Source organism: Xenopus laevis, chromosome 1S, assembly GCF_017654675.1.
Source record: "Xenopus laevis strain J_2021 chromosome 1S, Xenopus_laevis_v10.1, whole genome shotgun sequence".
Taxonomy (NCBI): Eukaryota; Metazoa; Chordata; class Amphibia; order Anura; family Pipidae; genus Xenopus; species Xenopus laevis.
Genome location: NC_054372.1, coordinates 179,223,866 through 179,239,708, shown reverse-complemented (window position 1 = coordinate 179,239,708; position 15,843 = coordinate 179,223,866). Strand labels below are relative to the sequence as shown.

The 15,843-nt window shown below is 40.0% G+C and overlaps 1 long non-coding RNA gene across 1 annotated transcript in view; it reads right to left on the bottom strand.

Moving 5' to 3' along the window:
- LOC121399531 overlaps nt 1-6,141 on the bottom strand; it is a 40,054-nt gene extending 33,913 nt beyond the window's left edge. Inside the window, exon 1 of the long non-coding RNA XR_005965116.1 lies at nt 6,089-6,141. This is a non-coding gene — a long non-coding RNA (uncharacterized LOC121399531). The remainder of the gene's footprint in view (nt 1-6,088) is intronic.
- Nucleotides 6,142-15,843: the final 9,702 nt, after the last annotated feature.

Sequence of the window (15,843 nt, the reverse complement as noted above, 5' to 3'; positions counted from 1 at the left end):
CGTATAATTTTGACGCGCAAAATTTTTTATGCATGCGCCAATTTTCACCCCAGTTTCGCAAAAACATTTGCGGGAGGCAAACTTGGAAATTAGCTACAAATCCATGCCTGGCGAATAAATTCGCCAATCAAAACTGGTGCCTGCCTTGAGATAGGGGAACTGTAGCTACTCCTTTAGGGCAACAACACTTTATATGTAGACACAGGCCTGAGAATTGAAAGCCTCAGGGACCTGTGTTTCAGCTCATCACCCCAGTGGTGAATGATTTAGGGACATAGTTCACGGCAGTTACATTTAAACTCCTAAAGATGGATTAATTAAATTGTAATTTAACATGAACCCCCACTTTATAAGAAGGTGGTGAATAAGGATATACAGTATTCTTCATTCAGCTCCATCCATCCCAACAAATAGAGGTTGATGGGAATCAATGTATCACCCCAAAACCCAGGCTACTGATAGGATCAGGATACAGGATAGGGTCAGTACTGACACATAGCACCCTGTTTCACTAGGCACAGCATAAGGGATTCTGAAGCAAGAACTCCCCCCACCTCTCTGCAATGAGTGTCAGGAGCTGAATAACTGCTGCCAACAGACCGAGAATGAGAAATCAATTAATGATAAGATTGAGTTAGCTTGTGATTCATTCATCTTTAACAGGGAAAGCCTTCTGTTCAGTAATAACATACATGGAATGTACTTTGTATCTCAGAGAGACAACTGCAGACAGAGAAAATATATTCCAGTTATACAGTAAAGTGGTAACGGGACAAGAAACTGAACCGCAATGAACTGGTAGAAAACACCAAAGCTGATTAAAATGTACCAGAAAGAATTGGATCATCTGCACCTGCTGTAAGGATTAAGGCACTGACTTCGGGTGGCATCTAGCACTAAGCAGATGGAAAACAGAATGACAAGCAAATTTGCCAAACATGCTGTGGGTGGCGGGATAAAGAGGTACTGAAAAGTTCACAGAAGCCTGGCTGTGCCCACACTGCAGCCTATAGGAACCAAGAAGCAACAACTCAATAGGTCTAGGCCTAAAGGGTGTCCAACGATGGGCCCCAGGATGTGGTTATACCAAATATTTCCTACTGTTAAATATGAATTTAAAGGGCATATCTGTTAAAAACCTCTCCTAGGACACAACTAAATAAAGGAAGTGAAAAGGAGCAGAACTGTGCTATTGAGACAAATAAGGAGAATGCATATCTATTAGAGGCATCATTGTTCTTGGGGCTCCTTTTTTTTACCCATGAGCAACATTCAAGATTTGGGGAGCAACACAAGCATAAAGAATGTTCCTGGGTGGTGCAAAATAAGTGCTTTCACTGGCTTTCTGGTAGTTCCAATGTGGACTGACAGCCTACAGGAGGTTCTGTTTGACAGAGCAACCAATCTTATCTTTTTAACTTCGTCAGCATCTCCCACTTATAATGCTTACATATATCCTAACTCCAGCTCAGCCTTTTCACAATGACAATGTCAGTGCTCAGAATTGAAGGCCTTGGCTCCATTTAGTTCAGCTAAGGAGAATAACCACAACAAATGCAAGAATGTCCCTGCTGTAGGTTGTCTTATCAGGTTCAGCGTTGGCTGGAAACCCACTGAGCAGTTCTCCCTGCTGTAGATGAGAAGAGTAAAAGCAACAGATATAATTAGTACCTGAATTCTGGTCACACTTTGCACGTCTCAGTCTTTTCCTGGAATCGCTGGGAACTTCCTAGACTGCTTAAAGCTAAATTTCCCCTGGGAACATATCAGTGTTGGAGCATTAAGGAATTTATTCATTTGCAGTTATGGCTAATGGCCTTCAGATTAAAACCTCCACTGACTTGAAACACGTCCATTTCCAAGGCCAACACAGCTGCTGTTCTTCAACCTAAAATGCACATTGCAATGTTGATCTCGGCCACTAGAACTTTATTCAGTGCAAACAATTGCTGGGTGTAGGGTGTAGAACTCCTCATTCCATGCTTATTATTAGAATGCCACATTTGGTGTTGGTTCTTCATGCCTATTTTATTGCTAAATGGGGTGGAAAAATTGTATCTTTGGGCAATACATTGAATTGATTGGATGTATCGAAGAAAACTAGAATATCTAAAAAAAAAATTGTTCTTGCATTGTATTATAGCACATTGCTATTGATATTATTAAAATACAATACTTATGTGAATAAATACACACCAACGTAATTCTACTGAATAAACTGAGCCCCATGAAGTAATGTCAAGTTCATGTTATTATATATCCTTCATTGCCGTCTTATGAAGAGATCACTCAAACACATTTTCATTCTTCCCTGACCACCACAGATCTATTACGCATTGTCTTGTTCATTAACTATATGGCCAAACAGTTTTAGGCTTGAACTTTATTAGTGTTGCTATGGTTATATTCGGTGGGGAAGCTGAACATAATTAGGACAAATTGATTCCAATGGTAGTGGTTTATCTTAAGTACAGTTACGGCTGCTCTAATGACATTTAATAGGTTATAAAAAAAAGTACTCTCAAAATGTATTAGTTCATTGTGTTCAGTTATGGCAGACCCATTGGCTGCAGGCTGTTGGAAACAAAATCACATTTGGATCACATTGGCCACAAGGGGTCACTCACAAGTTACTGTAATGGATGTAACTTTGCAAAGGCTGAGAAATGGAGAAAAGGTTATGAAATTATTGAATGTACTTTTTCCTAAAGTTAAGTAGGAAAAATATTTAAAAATATTTCATATATATTTTATATTTTATATATTTAAAAATATTTTTTCAAATGTAATGCCCTTCATATATCCATAGCATTTTTTAAGTTCTGACTCTATATATGTTCTTATTTATAATATTCTAGGAATACAGCATGTCCCAATAAATTTAATTTATTAACGCTATAAATGACTTAAAGTTTACTTGTTTATCTTTCCAGTTTTAAGGATGAAGTTTAAATGGAAATGAAAGCTGAAAGGGCATTCAGTAATTCTCGCTCCTTTCCCCCTTTTATGGAATGCCCTACTTAGTATGTATTTCACCAGACATACTGTATTTGTGAAATGCTAACATCAAAAGTGGGATTTTATTTAATATTTCTCTCCATAAAGGAGTTTCAAAAACAGCAATTATTCCTACACTTATTAAAAATAATTCAGACGATAGTTTCCAGCAATATCGAGTGGCTAGATGAACTGGGGGCATTTTCTGTGATGGTCCAGATGCGTTAACATGAACTAATGCCCCAGCAGAACCCCAAAGACCAGCTATTAATGGGGTAGGGGTGGGTGGTCTTTCAGCACTCTTACTTTGTACTTTGAGCTGCAGGAAGCCACAAACGATATGCCTCATTGGTCCCATCAGTTATAAAGAAGAGGCTATCTCCATGTCAAGATAAAATATAATCCATGCTATCTCTGTTATATCCTTTCCCTATTTAAACATTAGCATCAGGTATTATTGTTTACTGGCCAGTGCTTCAAAATGCTAGTCAGGTTCAACTGAAGGAGGGTCTAATGTGTTTGTTCCCCTTCACCCTATGCCGTTGGGGGGGGCATGTTTGGTTTGACCCCCAGTTGAGTGGTTTTGGTCTGTAATTTGGGGAAGAACACATCTCCTCTGCACCTGAAGATTCCTTGTCTTGGAACCAGAGGTCCTACAAAGAAATAGCTCACGGAGCAAGAAGATATGGGTACGGGTTGGGTGTGGGTTACAACATTTTTCTGGATAGTTGAGTTTTTGCAAGTTGAGTTTTTCCTGACTCTTGTATCACTACTAGCATCCTAAAAAACTCTGTTTCTCTTAATTATGCTTTGATGTGGGCTTCATAGGTCAAAATAGTCCCCTTGAAGCCCATTAGAAAAAATACAGCTCTATGCAAATTTACTGCAGCCACTCTGGCATTGGCTAGAATATCCATACTGCCAGTTCCACCCTGGAGCAATAAGAATATAGGTGGAGATCAATGTTATACCTGCATCTTAACAGGAAGAGGAGAGAAGATGTGTAGCCTGCATAAATAATGCCATTGGCTTACCCCTCTAATGTGGAGTTGAGGTCCTAAAATGTAATGAAATGGATATGTCTTAATTGGAGATCCTTAACTAAAATCAAACTATTTCACCTATCTGACCACTTCTTATTATTATCCCCAAAGGAGTAGGTGATTGACAGCACTTCTTAATAACAGCAAAAACGTAGGACTTGCGAGCCCATTTAATGCATCCTAAGTAGTAGAGTGAAAACAGACTTTAAGAGAAATGTTCGGGAAATAATGTTGCTTTTTAATTCACCACTGGTCTCTGGTTTGTGAAAGTGCACGCAACAGTTTTGAAGTGAATGCTACATTTATTCCTCTTACAATGCATTTACCCCTGCTGGCAGTGTTATGTGTGTGTGTGTGACTGTGGTCACAGTGAATTTTCTTTGGCCAAGAAGCTCATATTTCACAGGGCAGATAGCATTGTTTCTGCATATTTTGATTTGGATATATACATTTTACATCAAAGTTGGTTTTCCTCTTGCTAGGAATGTCACCAGAAGCCACGCACGATTAAGAAAACATTTCTTCTACTGGCTGGATAATATTTACAGCATGAAACGGCCGGGCCTGATAAGGAAGCACTTAACTGCGGCTCAGTATTGACACAGCTTTCCTGCTCTTGTGGCTGACTTCCTGCCAGGGAAATCGCACAATTTTTCTTGTGTTAATGTAGGAAATGCAAGAGCTGCACCCCAATTAGTGTTCGGGCAAAGATAGACACCTGCATCCCATTAGCCTGACGGGTTGGTTAATGCTTACCAAGAAGGGGGGTGATATTTGCCATAATGCAACATGCGCACACCAAACCTTTGTATTCATATTGATCTTGCAATTTTGTTGTAAACAATTTAACAGTGGGATAAGGGGCAGATCAGAATACAGTTGTGGGATCTTTTATCGTTTGGGTTTCCCCAAAGTAGCACTCAGGCCGTCTTTATTGAAATATACTGTCCCAGCAGAACTTTATTGTGACCCATGGAGCAGACCCCATCCCTTATCCCATGAAATAAAACAACAAAAAGGGATAAATCACAACTCTTACAAAGCACCTGTAACATAATACATATAAGCCAATCATTACCTCCCATTACTTGAGTCACCCAACAATAGATTGTACATGCACATATACAATATCAAATTGGTAAATAAAAAACCTGTGTTCAGCCGAGTCCGTTGCAGTTGCAGTAAGACACTTGTTATAGTTAATAGTTGCAATTGGTCACCAGCTAAAACCCATGATAGGCACACGGTTCATGTTACTATTGCATTTTATTTTAATATTCAGTAAAAGTTCAAATGTCCATGCCCAACATAGTAGAAGTTGGGCATGACTGGGGTGTCTGGGGCCGACTAGTGCTGCAATCTTAAGGGCCCCTCCATACACACCCCTCCCTCTCCTGCCACTGCACTGTATGTGTTTTACCTCCATAACTTGCGGCTGTAATCAGACAAGAGTGGGCAGGTGAGCATCTGCAGTGCCATGGGGAGCAGTCACGGGTCATCAGGGGCCACAACGGCCATTGCCCTAGGGTTGCCACTTGCTCAGTTTTGACCCAGACAGCCATGTTTTTGAGAGGGCTGCCTGGTTTCCAAATGACAAGGTGATTGGCCTGACCCTGATCTCAACCTCCCCATCCCAGCATCACCCACTTCACCCCCATGAAGTCACTGCTGCACCCTTGTCCGTTCTCGATAATCCCAGAAGGGGGCAACCCTATGGAGCCCACCAAGTTTTTTTCCAATGTCCCTCCAGCCCAGTTCGACCCTGTACTTAATCCTTTTGAGGACTATGTGCCTGTATATAAGGAAATATGGGGGGGTTTGTGGATGCACACCTAAGGCCAATTTCAAAAAGTATAATTTCAAAAAGTATAAAGCCCTGTCTAAGTAATTCAAGTAAATATGCCAGTGCATGTAATTTTGAAACAGGGTTTTTTTGTTACAAAGTTATGATCATAATATTGATAAGCCACCATACCACGTCAAGGTAAAACCCCACATGGTGGTCCCTAACTTATTTATCTTTAGTCATAGTAAACAAGGTACATTACCTCTCTGTAGTAACAATTCTTTGTATAAACATCTCCTGTGCCTTGGTTTCAACTCTGTGCTAGATCCTCCCCCGCCAACTGCTGAGCGGCTTTTAAGTGGGAGAGACTGCCTTAACCAACGCCCATTCTAGAAAAGTAGAAGTCAGGTGTTGTAATTAAAATCAAGGTAGAGTGATATGTGCAGTTGCACAATAGTGTGTATACATGTGTAAGTGAAATGTGAAAGTATGTATGGTAGTGGTAAGGGAAAGTGTATGTGTATTTGGGAGTATATGTGTAAGAAAGCATAGAATAAAAGAGTGTAAAGAAGAAATAAATGAAAGACATAATAAGTGTATGTGTACATAGAGTAGTGTCTAATGGGACGTTGGTTTTTTCACGGCTAGACCCTCCCATGCCGCCAGCACTTATGGCTTTTAAGAGAGAGCGATTGCACAAACCAAGGCACAACAAGTGAGGGGGACTTTTAGCGATTGCACAAACCAAGGCACAACAAGTGAGGGGGACAACTGCACATATCACTCTACCTTGATTTTAATTACAACACCTGATTTCTACTTTTCTAAAATGGGCGTTGGTTAAGGCAGTCTCTCCCTCTTAAAAGCCGCTCAGCAAGTTGGCGGGGGAGGATCTAGCACAGAGTTGAAACCAAGGCACAGGAGATGTTTATACAAAGAATTGCTACTACAGAGAGGTAATGTACCTTGTTTACTATGACTAAAGATAAATAAGTTAGGGACCACCATGTGGGGTTTTACCTTGACGTGGTATGGTGGCTTATCAATATTATGATCATAACTTTGTAACAAAAAAACCCTGTTTCAAAATTAAATGCACTGGCATATTTACTTGAATTACTTAGACAGGGCTTTATACTTTTTGAAATTATACTTTTTGAAATTGGCCTTAGGTGTGCATCCACAAACCCCCCCATACTCCTGTATATAAGGAGCCAACATTTCAGTTTCACTAAAACTATTGATACAAGCACGAAACAGAGAATTTATAGATGTAATGGAGCCTATGGCACCTATTGGGTTGCAGCTCCCATTCAGCTCCTCTACTGTTTTGTGCTGAAGGCTTATGATGACTATTAATGCAGAGGAGTTAGAAGAGTTGTTAGGCAAAAGGTTGAACGCACTAGGTACAATCTGAGTGGAACAAGACAATACCTGCCCGAGATGGAATTAATCATTAGGCTTATCTTCCCCATTTCCTTTATTTTATTGTTCGTCAACTGGCGGATGATTTGCTCTCTTACCTGAGCACAACACTGCATTATTTATGGCATCACTCAGCAGTTATGCACATCTCTCTGTCTGTATGCTTTGTATATGGAGGTATCACAGTATCTGGCACTCAAGCAATTACAATATTGCTTTTATGGATGAGCGGCAACTTGATATGCATAAGAAGATCAGCACACACACACCAGCTTTGCCTCCTAAACGAGACAGAAATAAAAAGAGCTTATAGGGCAAATATGCTCTATTTATAGAAAGACTTTGGGCGTGATGGATAAATTGGGCATTGTTTGGTCCACAAGGGTAAACGTTCCTTTGTAGTTCATGAAATGACTTAGTACTAAATATGTAATGACTTTGCAGTAGAAATACTCCACCCGAACCTTTATATGTTTCACCCTGAGTCAGAGAATGTGGCTTGAAGTGAATCTCAGTGATTAGTCAAAATCTTAGCTTTCTCTAGATTTGGGTGTTTTGGAGGTTTTTTTTTTTTACAAGATATTAGCAGTTTATATTAATCTCATGTGTGCACAGGGGCTCGTTTAGAAGTGTTGATTGTTTTTTTTATCTTTTAATTAATTATGTAACCCTGTTACCTTGTAAGTTAATTTGAAAATTAAAGCAGAAGAAACATAAATGACTCTTCTCTGCTCACTAATACAATTTTATACCAACTTTATTAGAAAGCAAGTGGCACTATAACTGCTAAAATTTTGAAATTGAAATTTTACATTAACATATCAAGGGTTTGCATTTCCTTTTAAGTTCACCGACCATGGGGATTTACTAAAGGGTCAGCGACTGCTTCGCACACTACACTCCCCTTCGGCAGGCGCAAATTCGTTACCACTACACTAATTCGCTAAAATTCAAAGTTGTGTCCTGGCGCCAAACGCTGGCGATTTTTCAGTAGCAATACTTTTTCAGCGCGAGCATTTCGTAACGAAGATTCGCTAGCGTTCGTTTATTCCTAACGAAAAGTCGCTAGTGATCCAGAATGAATTTGAATAGGGCAGGTACATTAAAGTTGTATGGAAGTCTGTATTAGAGATGTTAGTGCAAATGCTTGTATAGGCCACTTTTTATAACAAATGTCCAGGGAACCTTAAGAAAGACAAAAGAGATTATATGATGCCCTAGACATGAGCCCACTGTAAAATGAATGTTCCATGGTCCCCAAATGTCTGGAGAAAAAAATTTAACTTAGGACTTTTTGCGGACAATCCCGCTTAAAAAAAGGAAAAATCACAAGCGTTTTTTAAACTTTAATGCATTTTTGGCACACAGGATATGATGTAAGTAATGTAAGATTGAGGAGGATGAAGGTTCGTTTTAGCAGTTTGCTTGGTCTGAGGTGGCAAAGTCAACTCTGGAGTAAGAGGAAACATTCAGTAAAATCAGCACATTAGTGAATTTGCCGAGCAATGACCATTCGCCAGAGCAAAAGGTCGCCTGGACGATAGAGTGCAAACGAACAATAGCGTTGGTCTCATTCACTAGCGAATTGTCGTCTGCGACTGTTAGTGAATTGGCGATGTCTCTGCGGATGTGGTTTCTGGCAAAAAGTCGCTAGCATTAGCCACTTCACCCTTTAGTAAATCTGCCCCCATGTCTCTTACTCCCAGACACATATGACCTGATACGAAGTACCAGTTAATATTTTTAATGCAAACTTATATTGTTTCAGAAGGACTACTGATGTGATATATTAACCCAGGAATTATTCGCCTATGGGTTGGGACACATAATGTGGTCCCCATACATTTTATTTGAGTCTCCACAATCCCCCCTGTATAATGTGAAATTGTTTCCTACTAGTGATGGGCGAATTTCACTTTGCCGAACAGTGAAAAATTAGCTATACTCTAATTTTGATGCCTGTGTCAATTTTGACCCTCGCATCAATTTTGATGCCGCCGTTAAAGTCAATGCGTGTCTGAATAATTTTGACACAAGCGACTTTTCCGACGTGCGTCCATATTTTTTCGACGCTGGTGAATTTTCGAGGGAGTTTTATTTAATTTATTTGCTGTCGGCGAAAAGTGCGAATTAGCACAGTTAAACATAACAAAAAAAAAACTTTTGGGTTGCGAAGCTAATACTGCAACACAAATAAGGTCCCCTGAGCAAAAACTTCCAACATATTAACCTATTACAACCAGTGTTGGACTGGCCCACCAGGATACCAGGAAAACTCCCGGTGGGCCAGGGTGTCAGTGGGACCTCATGCTGCTAAACTTTTGGCCTATTTCACGGCCATTCCCAAAGAGGCTAAATAGATGGAATAATAGATTATAGTTTTTAAGAAAAGAAACTATGAGAATAGAGGTTGAGTGAGAAGAGGAAGAATAATAGTAATGAGGGTGGGCCCCTGGTCTAAGGTTTTTTGGTGGGCCCCTCGTGTCCCAGTCCGACACTGATTACAACATTGATTTTATACATTAACATCTACTGGTCAATACGATAGCCATGTCTCTTGGTAGTTACAGAATAAAATGACAATGGACATATGTTTTTTCCATAAAGAACAACTTTGTAAATTGTTTGACTTCCCTTCACTCTTCTTGTTCAAGGTCTTAAGCATGGCAGAGCATGGCATTCCCTATGGTATGTTGCTAAATAATGCCAATAGAGATGGGACTGCCATGCACACAGAAATGTGCAGTGATAAGGAAATACCTTGGCATTCATTAACTCTGTAGGTATGGAAGGTGAGGTGTCTGCCTACCAGCAATCATTGATATTCAGTAATAATCCAGTGTATGTCCAAATCCGATTTAGTTTGATAACCATGGCCCATTGTTTTGTCTTGTGTATCATTGGTTCCCTCAGCTACTAGTTTTTGAGGTTGCAACACTGGGGTTCTAAGTTAGACTCAAGTCAGGGCATCTTTTGCAAGGAGTCTGAATGTTCTCCACTTATATGCATGGGTTTGTTAAGGGTACTTTGGCTTCCTCCCACATTCCAAAAATATACAGACAGGTTATTTGGCTTTTGGTTTAATTGATGCTTGTCCTTGTGATAGGTACTAATAAGAATGCTAATGTATGTAATGCTATGCGTAACATTCAATATATAGAGGAAGAATAGAGTCATATGGAGATACAAGCTCTACTACTCATGGAGAGTCATGTCTGTAAAAACAGCATTGGAATGGGCCAGTGGGACACCAGGAAAAAACCTTGTTGGCCCGATCACCACCAACCACAATTGCAGGTGCACGAACACCCCATTCTGACACTGTATAAAAACAGGGAACTTTGCAGGGACCCATTATTATCATAATATTATTATATGATTTAGGCAAACCTTTGTCTATTGTAAAACTACAACTTGTTTTACTTCAACAACTCAAAGACTGCAAAACAGGGTTAATGTTAGAGGGAGAACTAGCATTCCAGCTGTTGTTGACTATAACTCACACATCCCAGTGACTACAGGAGTGTTTCGCCATCTTATCATCAAGCACCACAGTCAGTTCTTATGCAAGGGAAAATATGAATATCCACGTGAGGACTCTCATCATATCATTCATCTCTTCCGGGCAATATACAAAGTGGCTCAGTTTTCCTAAACATGAGATGTGTTTGCTAAAAGGTTGTATACTTTAGGGATAAACTGTTTATAAATTCACTTGTTTCATAATACAGTAAGAGCAAACAATGTTCGAAAGCAACTGTAGGGTGGTGGGTGTAGGGTAGATTATAAGAAAACAAAATATGTATTAACTGAAGTTTCTTCCCAGCTCTGTGTTCTCAGTATTGTATGGTGTATAAATAGATCATATGTCACAATGGCATCAGGAATATTCAAGCTGGGGGGAAACACTGTAGTATTGTAGCTTACGCATTACACTTTCTGATGGGGTGGGCTCAATCCTATAACAAGATACAGCGAGAGCACTTGCATTTTGTAGAATATCTACATGAAATGTAGTAACAGGTACAAGGGTTGCTCCAGGTCAAGTAAACCATAGCCACCAATAAGCAGGTAGCATGAATTTACATTTATACAGACTGTATGTACTGTATATATGGACTTTATGTATGTATGTATGGACTGCTAAGGAGCCGCAGAGCAGTACAATGCATAAAAGTACAACATATATATAAAAGTATACAGTATACAAGGAAGACAAATCACACAATAAATATTCACAGAGTTCATATCAGAAGCTCTGACTGAGCTTAAGTGCTATGTGGTAAGAGACACAGTGGGAAGGAGGTCCCTGCCCCATAGAGCTTACAGTCTAAGTGGATGGCAGGCTAACATACAGGCATAAATCAGAGATGAAAAAGTGCACAAGGTAAGGCATAGTCCAACAGGTACAGGACTAGGCTAATGTTCTAGTTCTCCAAATGGTAGACTCTTAGTTTTTTCTTAATGAGATTGAGAGAGGATTCCTTAAGTAGGAATTCAGGGATGGAATTCCAGAGGTAAGGAGCAGAAAGATAGAAGGGTTTGAGATGAGAGGTGGCAGTGGATGTGGATGGTGTGAAGAGAAGATGGCTCTGAGAGGAGTGGAGAAGATGACCAGGAATTTACAGTGAGACAAGAGAAGAAATGTAGTGAGGAGCAGAGGAGTGAAGGGCTTTGAATGTTAGTTGAAGTGTTTTATATACTACCCTTTAATAGGCAGCCATGCTAGAACCTTTAGTTGGGGTTGAACGGGTTCCCTCTTAGAAGAGAGCAGAAGGATCCTGGTAGCAGAGTTTAAGACTGATTGGAGGGGAGAGAGATGGGAGTCAGGAAGACCAGTTGGTAGGAGATTGCAATAGTCTAAACTGGATAAGGGCATGGATTCATGTTTTGGCTGCTGTTTGTGAAAGAAAGGGGTGTATCTTGGCTATATTGCAGATGAAGAAGCGACAAGTTTTGCCAGTATTATTAATATGATTAGAGAAGGAGAGGGACTGGTCAAAGATGACCCCCAAAAAGTGTACTGAGTTAACAGGGTTAAAGGGGTGGTTCACCTTTAAGGTAACTTTATTTATGTTATAGAAGCACCTTTTCAATTGGTTTTCATTATTTTTTATAGTTTTATATTTATTTGCCATTTCTTCTGACAGCAGCTTTCAAATGGGCGTCGCTGACTCGTCTAAAAAAAAAACCAAATGCTCTGTAAGGCTACAAATGTATTGTTATTGTTACTCTTTATTACTGATATTTCTATTCAGGCCTCTCCTATTCATAGTCCAGTCTCTTATTCAAATCATTGCCTGGTTGCTAGGGGAATGTGGACCCTAGTTACCAGATTGGTTAAGATGCAAATTGAAGAGCTGCTGAATAAAAAGTTAAATAACTCAAAAACCTTCAATAATAAAAAATGAAAACAAATTGCAAACTATCTCAGAATATCACTCACTACATCATACTAAAAGTTGTCTCAAAGATGAACAACCCCTTTAATGGTCATGCTATCAATTGTAATGGTGAAAGGAAGAGATGGGTTGGGTTTGGGTGGAAAGACCATGTGCGCAGTTTTGGCCAAGTTAAGCTTGAGGTGGCGTTGGTTCATCCAAGAGGAGATAGCTACTAAGCAGCCTGTGATCTGGTCTGAATATCAACGTTAGTGAAGGGTTGTCTAAAAATATCTGGATATCATTGTCATACAGGTGATATTTTGCAGAACAGGAGATTTAGCAGAAGGAGGTCTGTAAACAACAGCTACCCATGCAGCGAGAGGGTAGAACAGTTGAACTGTATGCACCTCAAAAGAAGGAAACAAGAACAAAGGAGGCTTAGAGATTAGTTAAAAGCAGCAACGAGGGGAGAGCAGAATGCCTACTCCTCCCCCACAGCTCCCAGTGCAGGGGGTATGAGAGAAGGAGAGACCACGTTAAGAGAGAGCTGCCTCAGTAGCATTGTCATTCTGAGAGAGCCAGGTCTCAGTTAGGGCAAAGAGCTAAAGAGACAGAGCAGAAGACATCATGAATTAAAGTGGATTTGTTAGTAACAGAGTGGGTATTAAGAAGTGCACAGGAGAAGGGGAGATGAGCAGAAGGGATAGTGGGCATTTGAATAAGGTTGGAAAGGTTAGGGGCATTTGTAGGTTTCAGCAGAGGGGTCCATGTCCTTGTCAGATAGGTATATGGTAGGGACCCAGATTAGCAAGTAACAGTAGAAGAGAGAGTTTGAGCAGGTGAGAGAAAAATTGTACTTCCTATGCCTATGTGAAGTAGTAGTGCAGGAGTTAGATTTTTCAGAAAGTTATGTAAGGTATAGGAGCAGCAGTGTGTGGAATGGAGCAGAGAGGGAGATATTATGATAGAGTGGGGACAGTCAGCTGGAATAGTAAAAGAAGAAGTTACCTTCGGAAGCACAAAGATGTATGACTGCATAGTATATCAACATCAGAAAATAAATTTGTTGAACATGATTTGTTAATATACTGTAAATATTAGCATAGCTATCATAGCCCCCTATCACTACTCAAATGGGTGTCCCTGTACTGATGGTTCTTCCACCAGGTTACTGGTCACACCATAAGGTTCAGTCTGTATGGCTTCATAGCACTTTCTTTATGCAACAAAATAAAGCTGAACTTTGCTATTCCTCATTTATCCTATCTTTAACTGATCCAACCTACCCCAGACTCTGGCCACATATTAACCCTGCTTTCTTTGTGGTCCAAGAGTAAGTTCTTTTTCCCCTACCCTATAACCGCCCAGGAGATTTGCATGGTTATTCCAGGTATCCTTATCACTCTCAGATAGGAGTTATGTAACCAGTACTTCCACCTAAGAGAAATGTCCATTCTGGAGGTATGTTCCTCTGTTCCTTTAATTACTGGGGTTGCATATATCAAGGGTTGTAATCTGGTAAGAATAATTAACTTTGCACAAGTAAACATCAGCTTGGGTGTTATGTATTACTAGTCGTGATGGATGAAATTTTTCACAAATAGACTGCAATGTACTGTGCTCTGAAAAAGTCGCTACAAAAAAAAAAGAAACCTCCCCTTCCTCCATTGACCTCAATGAATTTTGTGAATTTTTGTTTATTTTTCAGTGGAGGAAACCAGGACAGATTTGCCCATCACTAGTTACTGTCAGGCTCTGCTGGGGTTTGATCTTGGGATTGCTTGGTTATTGGCTTCTCATCCTAACCACCAAGCCAGAAGAGCAGCCAAGGAATCCTTATTTATACTTCTGCTGGGTCTCAGGATTAGCCATCTCACCCCAGCATGCTTAATGGTGGGTTGGGGTCAGCCAGTCAGGGCAACCAGCATCTGAGCATTGGCCTAACCTGAGCACTGTGGCATTTTACCTAGCTCTGGTTCTCTAGCTCTGGTTCCCTGTCCTGCCTTGCTTTGTCCTAGTCCTGCTCCTGTTCCAGTCCTTCTGCTCTCTACACCTGCTCTGTCTTGTCCTGGTCCCCCCTGCTCCTGTTCCTGCCCCAGTCTTCCTGCTCTCTACACCCACTCCATCATGTCCCATGTCCATCATGTTTGAAGATCTGGCCAGTCCTATCCTGATCTTCGCCCGATCCATCATTATTCATTCTGACTTTGACTCTATGTCCTTGTCACCCTTTTCTTGCCCACCCTTCCCACTTCTGCCTCCACCGTGCCCCCTACCTATCCCTGACAGTTCATAGACCTGGATCAAGCTGGACATTTGGTCAATTGCTGGAAATGTCCTTGAATCAGAAAAAAAACAACGTAATTTCTAAAGTAGAAGACCAGCCTCCACAAAATGTAAAATTTCAGCTTTCATAGATGTCTACTAGTCAATAAACTTGTACACTTAAGGGTTGCTAAAACTAAACATTTTGTAGAAAAAATGCTAGGCAACTGCATATATTGATGTCACTTGGCAACCAAGGACAAAGGGGTTTCATATTTCTTTCCAGTATATTGCCTTCCATGTGTATTTTACTAATATTATCAAAACATTAGAGGAAGCAGTAAACATATGGCAGGCCTTTATGTTTAAACAGGTTTGCATTACATGGAATGTTTTATGACTATATAAATGTACACAATGCTGATTATAGTTTTGAATAGTTAGGTTGTGTCTCATAGCTAAAATATGTTTGCGTGCAATTATCTTCAGCCTTCTGACTAATGACCCAACGGCAATAAAATGGCAATAATCAGTTGAATAAACGACAGTATATCTTACCTTTGTCATGTTTTGCTATTAAGAGATGTGATGCCAGACGTTCTAAACTTTATATGTGTTAGGAAATAGTTTGGGAATTATGCACAGTGATACCAAGATACTTTCATTGTTTTGCAAATCATATTGTGTTGATCTGGTAGGAGGGTGTCTGTGGAATTGGGCTCTAAGCTATAAAAATAAGAATAATTGATTATAATGGCTGCATTTCAAGGTGGACTCTATGATGCCCAGTCATTTTATATATATATAACCATAGAGCATGTTCTATATATTATTTATTTAGATAGCCTATCTGCACATCAGTTGCTTGAAGAAAAGTACTGCATTTTAAGTAATTCATCACCACAAGTAGGTCTACTCTCTCACCCTGGCCTTTGTGATTCAA